This window comes from Ambystoma mexicanum, chromosome 4p (assembly GCF_040938575.1).
Source record: "Ambystoma mexicanum isolate Mex_15411 chromosome 4p, UKY_AmexF1_1, whole genome shotgun sequence".
NCBI lineage: Eukaryota > Metazoa > Chordata > Amphibia > Caudata > Ambystomatidae > Ambystoma > Ambystoma mexicanum.
The window spans coordinates 600,133,839-600,150,326 of NC_090927.1; positions in this window are offsets into that span (position 1 = coordinate 600,133,839).

The following is a 16,488-nucleotide window of genomic DNA, read 5'->3' on the forward strand; positions in this document are numbered from 1 at the left end:
CTTGACTGGGCGTATACCGTATCTTCAAAGGTGATGTGTAACACACGGCTGGCTCTTTGGGCTGGACCTCTGTGCACTGTATGTCTGACTCGAAGGGTAAGATGTCTGCAGATAGAAAATATGGGATTAAGGAACTGGGTTATTGAATGTCTCTCTCTTCTTCCCTTTCTCTTCTCCTGTAGAACCCCAAAGGTTAACGCTCTCACCTTAGGTAAGTGAACGCCGTGCTCTCCATCTGCCTCGGGGCAGGTTGCTGTAACCAGTTTCTTCACTGGATAAGGGGAGCAGGCCTCTTGACTTCAGAGGACTGCTGTCCGTCGTTTACTGCACGAACGGTAAGTTTCGAGTAATTCTAATGTCTTTAAAGTCTTTAGTAATGATGTTTCTTGTTTTGCAGGGTTCCGGCGATGGCGGATGACGGGCTGAAGTGAGTTGAAGATGGAGCCCGTGTGATGAATAGAAGCGCCTGGAAGCATGTAAGTAAGCGCTTGTTGCCTGCTTCACGATGCGCTCTAACTGTCTTTTTATTTTGCAGGTACAAGTTCGGAGCGGCCGCAGGGTGCCGGAATACCCACTGGGTTAGATGTGGAAAGGAGTAATGGCACGTGAGTATTAAAGTTCCCCAATGTCTTTAAACGCACCTTGTTTTGTCTTTCAGATGCGGGTTGCAGCGCCGAAGGCCTCCGGAGCGTGCAAAGTGTTGGTAAGCTTTTGTCTTTCAGATGCCGGAATGCAGTGTGAAGACCTCCGGAGCGCACGAAGAGTAGGTAAGCCTTTGTCTTTCAGATGCCGGAATGCAGCGCGAGGCGTTGGTGACAGCCGATGGACCAGGTAAGTGAAGAGCTGTCACTGAAGACCGTAATGCTAACCTGTTCTTTCTTGTCTTTATAGGTGTTGCTGAAGACTGGATTCAGGATGGTAAGCCTTTTTCCTTAGGCCCAGGATCAGATGCAGAAGACACGATGAGCGTTCTGCTGCAGAGGATGCAGAATAACGCAAAGCAAGATTCATCCATCGGGTGTGGTTTAAATAGCCTCCTGTAGTGCTTAGGTGTCTCCTTCCACAGCCACGCCTAGGTAAGAAAAGAGTTCCTGCTTTCCAGAAGAGTTCCAGTGTTCTGAATCTAGGGAGTGGCTCCTGCCCCACCCAAGCATTATGAGCCCGGCGCTTCCAGCGCTGGGACTGGGCATATTTATGAGCCTGGTGCCACTGGCGCCAGGACTGGGTCCAAAAGGTCCCAATTGGGACTGGTTGGCACTCGGAACCTGGGTTATGGATCTGCTTCCAAGGGAGTTGGGAAAACCCTGACCTTTTGGAAGCAGAGATCATGACAGTACCCCCCCTCAAGGCCCCTCCCAAACCGGGCTTCTCCGGGGGTTTTGGCTTGTCAGGAAATGTTCGGTGAAATCTTTTGATTAGGCGAGGAGCGTGGACATATTCAGCAGGTTCCCAGGATCTCTCTTGGGGGCCGTAGCCTTTCCAGTCAATTAGGTAAAATAGTTTAGATTTGGAGATCTTGGAGTCCAGAATGCTTTTGACTTCAAACTCGAGTTCTCCATCAACTAGGATAGGTTTTGGAGATTTAGTTAGTCGGGTTTGAGGTTGCACGGGTTTTAATAGAGAGACGTGGAAGACCGGATGTATCTTCATGTGCGGGGGCAAGTCCAACTTGACCGCTACTGGGTTTACTATGGTAGTGATGGAATAGGGACCAAGGTATCTTGGGTTGAATGTGCGTGGCCCTTTTAGAGGTAGATATTTGGTGGATAACCAGACTTGATCCCCTACTTGATATTGAGGGGCTTCCTTCCGATGTTGATCTGCTCCTTTCTTGTATTGTTCTTTAGCCCTTTGAAGGTGAGAAACAGCTTCCTTAAAGGCTTGGGTGATTGTAGAATTCAGGTAGTCTACTGCTGGTGTTTCAAGATCTTGGAGGGGATCCAACTCCGAGGTTCGAGGGTGACTGCCGTACAAAAGAAAAAACGGGGTTTTCCCAGTTCCCGAATGGACGGAGTTATTGTAGGCATATTCGGCTATCCAAAGGATGTCTTTCCAAGTTTTTTCAGTTTGTTGCAGCATGCAGCATAAATACTGTTCCAGAGTTTGATTGGTCCTCTCGGTTTGTCCGTCGGTCTGAGGGTGGTGACTGGTCGATAGTCTCACATCAATTTTAGCCGACCGACAGCAACTTCGCCAAAAATGAGAAATAAATTGACTACCTCGATCCGAAATTAGAACCGAAGGAAAACCGTGCAGTCGGACGATGTTTTCGAGAAATTCTCGGGCCAGAGTTGCTGCTGTTGGCAAGCCTTTGAGCGGAATGAAATGCGCCATCTTGGAGAATAAGTCCACGATTACTAGAATCGTATTGTATCCGGAGCATGGAGGTAGATCGGTGATGAAGTCCATAGAAAGCGTATGCCAAGGGCGAGGTGGGATGTCAATAAGGCGTAAGAGGCCTGCTGGTCTTTCCTTTTGACTCTTGTTTTGGGCGCATACTCCACAGGACATTATAAAGTCTCTGATATCTTTTTTCCAAGACGGCCACCAGAAGTAGCGCTTGATCTTTTCTGAGGTCTTGGCCATACCGGGATGTCCTTCCATTAAAGAATCGTGATAACAAGAGATTACTTTTTTCTGTAAATCTGTGCTGGGTAGGTATAATCGTTCTTGGAAATACAATAAGTTGTCCTTTACTGCAAAGTCCTTTCCCTGCAGATGCCAATTCTGTATGTCTGCTGGAGTTACAAGTTGCCTGGCTTTATCCTTAACTTCCTCTATGGATTCTGTGGCGATTACACCCAGAACTCTTTGTTCGGGAATGATTGGTACAGGTTTAGGGTTGATCAAGTGTTCTTCCACTCCCATCCGAGAAAGGGCATCAGCTTTACCGTTCTTTGTACCAGGTCGATAGGTAATTATGAAGTCAAACTCGGCAAAGAATAATGCCCAACGGAGTTGTCTAGAGGATTGGGCTTTTGCGGTTTTCAAATATTGCAGGTTTCGGTGATCCGTAATCACAGTAACGGTGTGTCGGGCCCCCAGCAGATAATGCCGCCAAGCCTTAAAGGCAGACTTGATAGCCAGAAGTTCCTTGTCAGTAATCGTGTAATTGATTTCAGGAGGCGAGAATTTGCGGGACCAAAATGCCACAGGATGCAACTGATTGGTTACCGGGTCCTTTTGTGATAGAACTGCCCCCATGGCAAGGCTTGAAGCATCAGTTTCCACGATGTAGGGGAGTTCGGGGCGAGGGTGTTTTAAGATTGGTGCAGAGATAAATTTAGTCTTCAAATCCTGGAAAGCTTGTTCCGCCTCGGTAGACCATTCAAAACGTTTGTTTTTCTTTAACAAGGCAGTGATGGGCTGGACTATTCGAGAGAATTCGGGGATAAACCTGCGGTAAAAGTTAGCAAAGCCTAACATGCTTTGCACACCTTTTACGGAGGATGGTGATGGCCATTTGAGAACTGCATCGACCTTCTTTGAATCCATACGCACTCCGCCAGGTGATAATATGAATCCCAAGAATTCAACTTCAGTCACGTTGAAAACACATTTTTCCAACTTAGTGAAAAGTTTGTGTTGACGCAATCTTTCGAGGACCATTTTCACGTGTTTCCGATGTTCAGATTCCGATGAAGAATAAACGAGGATGTCGTCAATGTAAACAACAACACACACATCTATGAGCTCTCTGAGGACATCGTTCATAAAATATTGAAAGGCGGCCGGGGCATTGCAAAGTCCGAAGGGCATGACCTGATATTCAAATAGCCCATACTTGGTGCGGAAGGCCGTCTTCCATTCATCGCCCTCTTTTACTCGTACCAAGTGGTAAGCTCCTCTAAGATCCAGCTTTGTATATATGCATGCTTTTCTGACTTGGTCCAGGAGTTCAGGGATCAAAGGTAACGGATATCTATTCTTAACGGTGATCTGGTTCAGGGAGCGATAATCTATACAAGTTCTAAGGTCTCCTTCCTTTTTTGGAACGAAGAACAAAGCTGAAGAAGCAGGGGACTTGGAAGGACAAATAAACCCATTTGCCAGGTATTGATCCAGGTATTGTCGAAGGTGAAGGTTCTCAGGCTTGGTGAGGGCATACATTCTACTACAAGGAGGAGTAGATCCAGGTATCAGGTCTATCTGGCAGTCATAAGACCTATGAGGAGGTAGAGAGTTAGCCTGATCCTTCCGGAAAACATCTTGGTATTCTAGGTATTCGGGAGGTAACTGGGGAGTCTCTGAAGAAATTGCTGCCAGTGCAACACCAGGTGGAGGGTGACAAGTAGAGACACATTCTGGAAACTGGACCGTTCTTGCTCGCCAATCGATCAGAGGATTGTGTTTCTCTAACCAAGGTATTCCTAGAATAATCTGAAACTGAGGGGCCTTGATCACATCGAACACGATCTTCTCATTATGTCCATCTTGACTTACTAGCGTCACCTCTTGAGTGGTATGCGTTACTGGCCTGGAGGCTATCTCCGTACCATCCACCGTAGTAATGACGTCCTTTATAGCCTTGGGACAAAGAGTTAGATTCATCCTCAAAACCATTTCATGATCCACATAATTGCCGATGGCACCGCTGTCGACGTAAGCTTCAATTGCATGTAATCGATCCGGATTATCAGGGCTAATGAGGACCATAGGTATCACGAAATGCGAGGTCACGGAACTGGTTTTCACGCTCGGCAAGAGGACCTCTATTCTTGTCGGGCGAGGTCGTTTCCCTGCTCAGAGTTTGTAACTTTGGTAACTGCAGCTCCTACTGCCTTCTTGGCAGGTTTCACCGGACAGTCTCGAAGAAAGTGCCCTGAGTTTCCGCAATAGAGGCATAATTGCAACTGTTTTCTCCTTTCCCGCTCCTTTTGTGTTAGAGGACCTTTTAGACCCCCTATTTGCATGGGTTCCCCGGAGTCTACTCCTTTGGAAGGAGTTGGCGGTTTGGAAAATACTCGAGCATCAAACTTGGAACGATCGGCCTTCCTGTTCTGCAGTCTGTGATCTATTTGAACGACTAAGTCTATATAGTCCGAACAATCTTGTGGGGGATTCACTACTTGGGCTAACACATCTTTGAGCTCTCCACGTAGACCTCTATAAAACAGCGTAATCCTTTTGTCCTCAGGCCATTGAGTTTCCACTATCAGTCTGTTGAAAGACGCAATATAAGCCAAAAGGTCTTGATTACCTTGTCGCAACGAAAGAAGCTCATTGTCCAAGGCCTGCCCCTGTGAATGTCTTGCGAACAGTTTTTCCATACTGAGCTGAAAAGCTTGAAAATCATGGAGGACCGGATCATCTTGATTTACTAGAGGGATCGACCAGTCTGCCGCATTGCCACTAAGGTACGAAAGCACGAAAGCTACTTTAGCTTGATCAGTTGGAAAGGCTGCTGGCCGGCATAAGAAATGCAACCGGCACTGATTGATAAATACTGCAAACCTCTTTGGGTCACCAGAAAATCGTTCGGGCGGAGCCAGAGGTACATTCCCAGGTAGGTTGATCTGCACTGGATTCATAGAGGATGTAGAAGGAAGATTTCCCCCAGATGCGGGTAACGGGGTCTGTCCGGCTTGTGACTGTAGCAATTGTCTAGCGAGATCATCTGTTCGCTCCTTGGAAATAATCAGTTCCCTTCTTAGAGCGTTCGTTTCCTGACGGGCTGCATGCACTTCTGCCCTTAGTTCCCCAAGTAACTGGGCTAGCTGGTCGGTATCCGAGGTTTACATAGCGCCTGGACGGGAGTTTTGTGGTAGGCTTTGCGTTCTGTAACGCTCACCTGATTCCCGTAGAGGCGCCGGTCTTGACTGGGCGTATACCGTATCTTCAAAGGTGATGTGTAACACACGGCTGGCTCTTTGGGCTGGACCTCTGTGCACTGTATGTCTGACTCGAAGGGTAAGATGTCTGCAGATAGAAAATATGGGATTAAGGAACTGGGTTATTGAATGTCTCTCTCTTCTTCCCTTTCTCTTCTCCTGTAGAACCCCAAAGGTTAACGCTCTCACCTTAGGTAAGTGAACGCCGTGCTCTCCATCTGCCTCGGGGCAGGTTGCTGTAACCAGTTTCTTCACTGGATAAGGGGAGCAGGCCTCTTGACTTCAGAGGACTGCTGTCCGTCGTTTACTGCACGAACGGTAAGTTTCGAGTAATTCTAATGTCTTTAAAGTCTTTAGTAATGATGTTTCTTGTTTTGCAGGGTTCCGGCGATGGCGGATGACGGGCTGAAGTGAGTTGAAGATGGAGCCCGTGTGATGAATAGAAGCGCCTGGAAGCACGTAAGTAAGCGCTTGTTGCCTGCTTCACGATGCGCTCTAACTGTCTTTTTATTTTGCAGGTACAAGTTCGGAGCGGCTGCAGGGTGCCGGAATACCCACTGGGTTAGATGTGGAAAGGAGTAATGGCACGTGAGTATTAAAGTTCCCCAATGTCTTTAAACGCACCTTGTTTTGTCTTTCAGATGCGGGATGCAGCGCCGAAGGCCTCCGGAGCGTGCGAAGAGTTGGTAAGCTTTTGTCTTTCAGATGCCGGAATGCAGTGTGAAGACCTCCGGAGCGCACGAAGAGTAGGTAAGCCTTTGTCTTTCAGATGCCGGAATGCAGCGCGAGGCGTTGGTGACAGCCGATGGACCAGGTAAGTGAAGAGCTGTCACTGAAGACCGTAATGCTAACCTGTTCTTTCTTGTCTTTATAGGTGTTGCTGAAGACTGGATTCAGGATGGTAAGCCTTTTTCCTTAGGCCCAGGATCAGATGCAGAAGACACGATGAGCGTTCTGCTGCAGAGGATGCAGAATAACGCAAAGCAAGATTCATCCATCGGGTGTGGTTTAAATAGCCTCCTGTAGTGCTTAGGTGTCTCCTTCCACAGCCACGCCTAGGTAAGAAAAGAGTTCCTGCTTTCCAGAAGAGTTCCAGTGTTCTGAATCTAGGGAGTGGCTCCTGCCCCACCCAAGCATTATGAGCCCGGCGCTTCCAGCGCTGGGACTGGGCATATTTATGAGCCTGGTGCCACTGGCGCCAGGACTGGGTCCAAAAGGTCCCAATTGGGACTGGTTGGCACTCGGAACCTGGGTTATGGATCTGCTTCCAAGGGAGTTGGGAAAACCCTGACCTTTTGGAAGCAGAGATCATGACAGTTGGTGGTACCCCACGTTTTTACTGCCCTTCCTACTGCAGTTGGTGGATGAGGTGCCCTTGGGACCAAGAAGACTAAGCAGAGGCTCTCTGCCCCTTTCTACTGGCCTCAGATAGGAGTCGAAGTGGAGTCCCACTCAATACCTGCCCAACTTGTCAATTGTCTGGCAAGACTGGAGGCTGTGTCATTGCCCACTGCAGCCATTGCCAGTGGTTGGCACACCATTTGAGAGGGTGGGCATCAACATTGTCAGTCCCCTTGACCCTACAACTTCAGGTGGACATTGGTTCATCCTGGTCATGGTAGATCATGCCACCAGGTACCATGAGGCTATACACCTTTGGACTGTTACTGCAATGGTGGTTGCCAGGGGTGTCCTGGGCATTTTCACCAGAGTTGGATTCCCTAAAGAGGTTGTCTCTGACAGAGAATCCAACCTCATGACGAGTTACAAGAAAACAATGTGGAAAGAGTGCGGGGTAACCTACAAGCAGGCCTCAGACGGAGGATGACACAGATGATGGGTCAAGCGACAGCGGACCTTAAGGCAAGCAGGAACTGAACAAATACTAGCATGACCTTAAAGCATCACAAGTGGATTGGACTCCAGGACAGGAGATCCTTGTGATGGAGCCTACCAAACCTCAAGCTTTGGCAGTTAAATAGACTGGACCCTTCAGGATAATCTCCAAGATGGGCAAAGTCAATTATCTGGTTGACATGGGAGTCCCTGGGGTAGCTCCTCAGATATTCCACGTCAAAAGACTCAAGCCTTACCATAGGTGAGCAGAAGTCTCATGTCTCTTGCTGGCGTCAGAGCAAGAAGAGAATGAGAGTGAGCCCCTTCCTGATTTGCTGCATAGCAACCATCAGGATGGCTCAGTGGAGGGAGTGCATCAATCTCCAGATATGACTCCAGAGCAGCAGAGGGCCTGCTGTGCTTTGCTCTAGCAGTATGCTCCTCTGTCCTCATTGACACCAGGCTTCACCCAGTGGTGAAGGCACGAAATTGACACTGGTGATAGAGTACTTGTAAAAAGAAGATACTATAGGATGTCAGATACTGTTAAGAACCACATACAGGCTGAGGTCATCAAGATGTGTGATCTGGGTGTTATTGAACCCTCCACCAGTCCCTGGTCCAGTTCTGTGGTCCTTGTCCCCAAGGCAAGTTCCCAGGCAGGTACCAAGGATTGGCGGTTCTGTGTGGACTACAGAGGGGTCAATGCTGTCACCAAAACTGACATACTCCCATTGCCCAGGGCTGATGAGCTTGTGGACACCATAGTTGCTGCCAAATTTGTGTCATGCCTTTTGGGTTGAAAAATGCCCCTCCCACCTTCCACAGATTGGTCAATCATGCGCTCAGTAGGCTGAAATTCTTTTGTGTGGCCTACTAAGACGACATTGCTCTCTACAGTTCCATCTGGGAAGAGCATTTAACTAATCTGGATAAGGTGATGCAGGCCTTGAAAAGGGCTAACCTCACTATCAAGACCACCAAGTGGCAGATATCTCAGGGGAAAGCCACGTATCTTGGTCATGAGATAGAAGGGGGTCAAATCCAACCTCTACCTAGTAAGGTACATGATGTAGATGACTGGGAGATTCCCACTACTCAAACCCAGGTGACAGCCTTTTTGGGCCTCACTGGGTATTATTGCAACTTCATGGCGGACTATGGAACCATAGCTGCCCCTCTGACAGCTCTGACATTGCCCAAACAATCGAGGAAGGTTAATGGGACCGGAGACTGTCAGAAGGCCTTTATTGGCTTGAAGGAAAGTTTGTGTAGGGCACCTGTGTTGTGTGTGCCTGATTACAGCAAGCCCTTTATCGTCCAGGCGGATGCCTGTGACACCGGAATTGGAGCTGTCTTGTCCCAGTTAGATGACAAAGGGAGGGAACATCTGATCACATTCATCAGTAGACAACTCAAGGGTAGAGAACTTAGGTGGGCTACTGTTGAAAAGGAATGTTTCAGTATAGTTTGGAGCCTTGGGCGTTTTAGGCCCCACCTTACAGGGTATACCTTCAAGGTCCAAACAGACCATAAGCCCTTAAAGTGGCTTATGCAGATTAAGGGTGAAAACCTGAAACTGCTCACGTGGTCCATTAGCCTGCAAGGGCTAGACTTCACCATAGAGCATAGACCAGGGAAGAGTCATGATAATGCAGATTGCCTTTCCAGAAGGTATGTTAACTGTCTGGGTGAGGGTGTCAATCTCGTGGGAGATTAGGCGCCCTAACCTCGGTCTGTGGGGGGGCGACTGTGATTCTGGAAATGCATTGGAGGGACAGGGCCTCCGTATCCTTGTCCTTTATTGCTTTATCATGTAGGTTCTGTCTTGTTTTCCGCACAGGAGTTCATGTGGGTCTCCTGGTGGTGCGGCTCTTCCTCTTTTTGGTTGGGTGAACATACTGTTGGGATACCCTTATGGCACACATGGGTGGGATTACGACCCTGTACTCCTAGTGTATGTTTGTGGGCACCTGTGTGTGGCCCACAGAGCAGGGTGGCTGGTGGCAGCTCCATGCTGAATTTGACAGGTGCTCTGAGTAGCCTTTATTTTGGTATAACCAGGCCCTGCCATTGGAATCTGTTGATTCCTGATAGGAAACAAGATGGCCCCTGTGGTCTCTTGCTTTCTATCGCCTGTTAACTTGTATTCTTGAGGTCCGGTGAAGCCCTGACTCTGTCCCTTCCCTCTAATTGGTTGTTGGGTGGAAGTTCCATATATGGTATTGTGGGGAAGTCCAGGCCAGACTGGCTGGAGCCTTCCCAATGACTGTATGTTGTGGGTCTGCCCGTGGGGCGGGACCTGGGTGAATGGAGTGTGTGACGAATACGCATTTCATGTTATGGGTGTCTAGTATCTGTGTTTGACACAATTCCCAAAACTGTTATGAATGCAGCATGGAGTGCTGAATGGCAGAGTGCTTGTCCGAATCCACATTCTGTGTTGCGAGTGTCTGGATTGAGAAGAATGGCCTGAATGCACTGTGAGCCTGATTGGCTGCCTGATTGCCTGAATGCCCTTCTGAATGATTGGTTGCCTGAGTGTGACCCAGCCGAGTGAATGGGAGATCAACAGTATATCTGGGGGCCTCCCACCCGAAGGCCACAGAGACGCCGAAGATTCGCCGCCCTTGCTGGACCAAAGTTCTTCATTACTTCTCTGCAGCAACGAACACTCGTCGTCGAGGTGCACCGCACGCCTCATCTTGCAGGACATTTTCGACCGATCGTCAATGAGCACCGCAAGAACCGAAACTGCTGCCACAACAGCATTGTTCACCCTTTTTCTTCACTGACTCTCGACAACCAGTGGCTCCTGCCTTAAAGGGAGGGCACTCAAGAAGGGCCTGTCAACGACTCACTGAAGAACTCTACGAACCAGGTACTTTGGGGTTCTATAAGCTTTAATAGGAATCAAGACTATATTAAGCATAATTGCACTGGGCTTGCAAATACGTTTTATTTACAAATTTACCCAGGTGGGGGTATCCTCGCACAGAACTGTCTCTAGGTAGACAGGGGACTGTTCTGCCATTGCTTGATTTAAATTGCTTTCTTTCTGTATCTATCGTTGATTCATTTTATAATCTGATTCTTATGCCATATGAACTGTTAGCATTGGATGCATTTCAAAGGAATCGATAGTTAAGAGTGGTACCACGTAGACCTGCATGTATTTGCTATTAGAGTTTAGAGAGAGTACTCAGTGTGTTATTGTAATTGTGTATATAACGTGAACCTTATTTAGATAAAGACTATGGGCCTCATTAGAAGTTAGGCGGTAGCCTTGCCGGCAAAACCGGCAGGCTACCGCCAAACTTCTGAAAATTTCCAGCGCCCGCAAGTTGCCAATTAACGGGTCATTATGGCCCTGCCGGACCAGTAATGGCACCGGAAGACCATTTGCAGGCACCAGAAAAAAGATGCTCCCCATTCCCATAGGGCTGAATAGAAATGGGGAGGTCATATACATCCGATGCAGTGCTCGCAGGTGCCTTTCTGCCCGCCAGGTCCGACAAATATGTCAGTTTAATGTAACGGCTTGCCCCAAGAAAAGAGGCCTGTGGTCCCAGTGGGACAGTCCAGGTCTGCTCGGGCTAACCTTTTGTTTGTAGATCTGACCTCCATCAGGGGCTACAACAAAAAAGACCTGAGGCTATAGCCACTGTTTACTGTGCAGGAAAGAATTGTCATCTGTGGAGGCTGGCAGACACCTTCAGAGTTCCTTTAGCACAGTGAGGTGCTGGGCAGCAGTGTGGCTGGTAGAGAGTTTGGTCTTCGTCCAGCAGCAGTTCACCCCCACCCCCTAACAGTCACTGTGGATGGTTAGGGGACAGAGCTTGCCCCTGGCTTGGAGAACTTTTCTTCACCTCACAACTGGAGGACTTTGGAAAAGACTCCTCTGCCAGCAGGGTCCAATGAAATCTTCTTAAATGTTAGAAGTCCAGAGATGGTTCTAAGAAGTCATGCAAGACCCCTTCATTTAAAGGTAAAATTCTAAAGGTGATTGGACACAAGGAAGCCTGCTTTCAGGAGCCAATCCCTTTCCCTGGAACAAATGGGCTTTGCCTTCTCACATCACATCAAACATGCATTGTGCTAAAGGAAGTGAAGGCGACAAGAAAGGAAGATAGAGGCATTGAAAAACAAGAGTTTGGAAACTTCCTCCATATGTAAAGAGCTCCAACTGTCTACACTTACCCGGCCCCTTCCCTTTTCAATAGAGTCAAAGGCCTTTTGATATTCAGCACCCTGGTTTGAGGCTGCTCCTTTTGTGAATGAGTGTGCCCTTTGAATCCTGTTCCCAGGACAGATTCCTGTGGAGTGGCTCTCTCTCTATAGGGAGGCTGTTACCTGCCTTCACAAAATAACAAAGCAAGGCAACTCCCAATGCTACAGTCTTGCTAGCAGCAGCAAGGACATCCTGCCTGGCTCAATCAAACATAAACCTTCCACAGCTGAACGGGGCTTACAGGGCTGGCACATGCCGTATCCAATTGATTTGGCATGGATATCTTTGAGAAATGCTCGCCATATGGCTTATATTTACAATCTAGCATGCCACCATGACAGCATTCTCATAGTCATTTATTTTTTGGAACCAAGGGGCATATCTTACATGCAGGCGCTGTTCTGCATAGACTTGGATGTCATTGCGACTGTCAGACGGGCACCTGTGACCCCTGAACCTGCTCTGCACCAGTGAAGAGCAAGTGTTGCAGATCAGGCTACTGATGCAGCAGGTGCAAGGTGTACACTATGGTTTTGGCATGGAGTTTTTGAAAGGGAAATCTGATTAGCAGATTAACGTTTCAGAGATGGAATTACCCAAATTGTTTCATTAATGAATACAAAGATCAAGGCTTATACACACATTCCTCACAATTTCATCAGACAATGTTTCCTACTTAAACATAATTTCAAGAGCAATAGGGGCATGTTCAGTTTAGGGACTAAAATTTGAAATCCATCATCAAAAGGCCTTTGCTAAAAAAAAAAGATATTGTATGAAATGTATACATGCATTGGAAGGCCCTCTATTCAAAATGTACCACTTGATTCCTTAACTTGAATATCTGGCGGTTATAGTGCTATGTAAGGAACCACATCCACTATAAAACTATTCATGTTACAAAAATGTCAATCTGCAAATAGAAGCTTTAAGATGTATGTGTTATCATACAAACTATTAAAGATACACCTTCATATAAAAACAGGGAATCCGTAAGGCCACCCTGCCATCAGATACTCATAGAACATGTGTCTAAGTAAAACCTTTTACCTTTCTCTTATGGCTGCTTGAGCTTGCTTGTTATTTCACAACTATCCAAGAAGCACTTTAAGAAATGCATTCAGGTCTTACTTTCTTCCTTCAACATGTATTTGTGCTGTGCTATATGCAGAGAGATTATGGTTCGGGAAGATATCTCGCGCCCAAACCACAGGAAATCAGTAGAATTTCCTGATACAAGTCCAATGTCACTCAATATTGGTAAAAACAAATTCGAACAGGGGCTGTTCATAAATTGAGAAATTAAAATCATTTTTTGTGATCACTGAAACGGATCTTTTGGAGTGACACCGAATTTGTTTTTACCAATATTGAGTGACGTTGGACTTGTATCAGGAAATGCTACTGATTTCCTGTGGTTTGAGCGCGTGATATCTTCCCGAACCATAATCTCTCTGTTAATTAGTTTCAAACTTTGTGGGAAGTTTGAGGGAATGGTATCACTCGCTGCCAACCTTTTCATTTAGCCATTTGTTTAATGGAAAACCAATTTAAGAGTGGGAACTAGCGCACACACAATAGAGCGATCCCACAATCCCAAACGGTGCTATATGCAGTAAGTGATCTAGGACGGGAGTCCAGGAGGCAAAGTTGTGCCTCTAATGACTTGCTGTTTATCAACACTCACATGACTCACCTACAGTTCAGCTGACATGTCCCCGCACCTCAGTATCTATTTGTTATCCAACCAGGGCACCACTACCTGATCGCCCTGTCTGTAGTGGACCAGTGTGTTCATTCACTGACTCCAGATCAAAACTCTTGTAACTCACAGGCCCCTATTGCACCCCATTGTGAGCTAACCAAGGTACCAATATCTGCTTTCACTTTGTGGTAGACCAGCACATTGACTATCGGACTTCAGGACATAACAATGCAACTCATGGCACACTATTATGAGGCACCCGACGCGGCACAATCTACTCTTACTGCCTATAGTGGACCAGTACATTGACTACCTGATTACAGACACAATGGATGCAATGCATGTTGCTGCACTGTGAGTCAAACAAAGGCACCAGTATCTGCTATCACTCTTTGTAGTGGACCACCGTGTTGTCTAGCTGACTCCAGACCCAAATAATGAAATTCACAGCACCTCATTGTGAGCCAACCAAACCTCCACTATTTGCTCCTTCTGTCTGTAGTGGAAAACTGGGTTGACTTGCTAACATCGGGCCCAACCAATGTAACTCACAGTGTCCCACTTTGATCCAACGGAATCAGCACTAATTGCTCACTGTCTGTATTGGAACAGTGCATTGGATATCTGCAGCCAGACCCAAACAATGCAAATCATGGAGTACCATTGTGAGCAAACAGAGGCACTACTACATGCCGTCACTGTCTCCAGTGGACCAGTGCATTGGATATCTGACTCCAGACCTTCACAGTGTGAAAGATGGCACCACTTTTTGAGCCAACCGAGACACCACTATCTGCTGTCAACGTATGCAGGGGATCACTGTATTGGCTAGCTGAATTTAGGCCCGCACAATGTAACTCATAGGAACCCATTGTTAGCAAAACACGGGAACCATTTCTCCTCCCACTGCCTGTAGTGGACCAGTGAATTGACCATCTGACTTCAGACCTTAAGGGTGTAGCACAGGGAGTACCTCTGAGTGCCATCATCCCAGCATCCATCCATGCCTGTCTGGCTCACCCAGCATGTCCTCCAGTCAGCTCCACCTGGTTGATGATTTTGTAAGGATACAGAATGTCGGCTGATTTTTTGCACCAGAAGTGATAAACACACTAAGGGTGAACAGAAGACAATGACATGTAACCTTGGAAAACCTCGGGCGCTGGAAACATCTTTGCATTCCAGTTTCTCTGCTGAAAATCCCATGAAGAAGAGGGCGTAGGATAGAACTGTGACTGCATCACCATACTGCTAGACGGGAGCACTGCATAAACTCACGTGACAGCAGACAGGTCCTCCACACACCCCTTGTTTAGATTGGCTTTCTCGGAGTACAATAGGGAACACACGTTGGCAATGCCAATAGTTTTGGCATTTGTAGTTGTTTAATGCATTTTACATTTAGCATGGAGGGAAAGATTTTGGAATGACAGCACCGGGAACACAACATGACAGCATGAAAGGAATGAAGGGAAGTTCCGGGGGGGAGGGAAGCACTGCGGGGGAGGAATAAGAACTAAATGACAACACAAAACATAATAATAAAAATAATCCAATCAATGAAAGCTAGGACTGCAACAGTACACAGGAGCATTGTACAACATTTAAGGACAGAGTGGGAATTCAATTGGGGGAGAGGGCAGTGCAAATGGGAGGGCAAGTGACAGCACATATGGGGTAGGAGTGACAGCAAAAGGGGAAGGAGTGTCAGAGCAAGATGGTGAAGGAGTGACAGGTCAAGGGGGAAGGATCAGCAGCGCAAGTAGGAAGGAGTGACAGCGCAAGGGGAAGGAGCAACAGCACAAGGGGATGAGTGAATGTGCAAGGGGAGGAGCGACAGCTTAAGCAGATGGAGTGACAGTGCAATGAGGAGAAGCGACAGAGCAATGGGGAAAGAGTGACAGTGCAATGGGGAAGGAGCGACAGCACAAGGGGGAAGGAGTGACTGCGCAGGGGGCAAAGAGTTACATCACAAGATGGAAGGAACAACAGTGCAAGGGTGAAGGAGCAACAGAGCAAGGGTGATTGGTGTGATGGAGCTAAGGGAGGGAGCAACAGAGAAAGGGAGTATGAATGAGGGGGAACGAGTGACAGGGCAAGAGGGTGAAGGAGTGACAGGGCAAGGGGGAGTGAGCAACAGCACAGGGGGTGGAGTGGAAGTGCAAGGGGGAGCGACAGCTTAAAAGGATGGAGTGACAGCACAATGGGCAGGAGCAACACTGTACTGGAAAGGAGCGACAGCATGCAGGTGAAAAAGCAGCAGTGCACGAGGGAAGGAGGAACAGCGCACAGTGGAAGGAGCGCCAGCACCAAAGAGATGGAAAAACAGTGCAAACGGATCGGGCAAAAGTGCATGGGAAGAGGAGGAACAGTGCAAGTGAAGGAGGAGGGAAGCACAATTGGGAAAGGGGATAGCACAAGTGGAAAGGAGCAGCTACACAAGTGGGGAGAACATATGTTGGTTGTATGTATAATTGCAGCCGAGTTGTACTTGTCCTATATTGTGTTTTTTCCGCTCAGTGGGACTCATTTTCGGCATGCTGCAGACGTCCTAAAAAGAAATCACACATTTCTTCACAGTCATAGATGAACACATTCTGATTCCCTTTTCCCAACATTCTACCCATTTCAAAGTGCATTCCAAATTCTGTAACAGGATGTGCTTTGAAATGTGCATCAATCATGTTTCTATTGGGAACAGGGGATGTGCAATGCATATCCAGGTCATTCACGACTCTGTGATGCTATTTTTAATGTCTATCCCTCCAACAGAGATAGAAATACTTGAATGATTTACACAACACACTCGGAGCAGAAACATTTTTCCAACAATGAAAATGTAAGGCAGATATGAAATCCCTTGGATCTGAGCATTACTTTGCAAT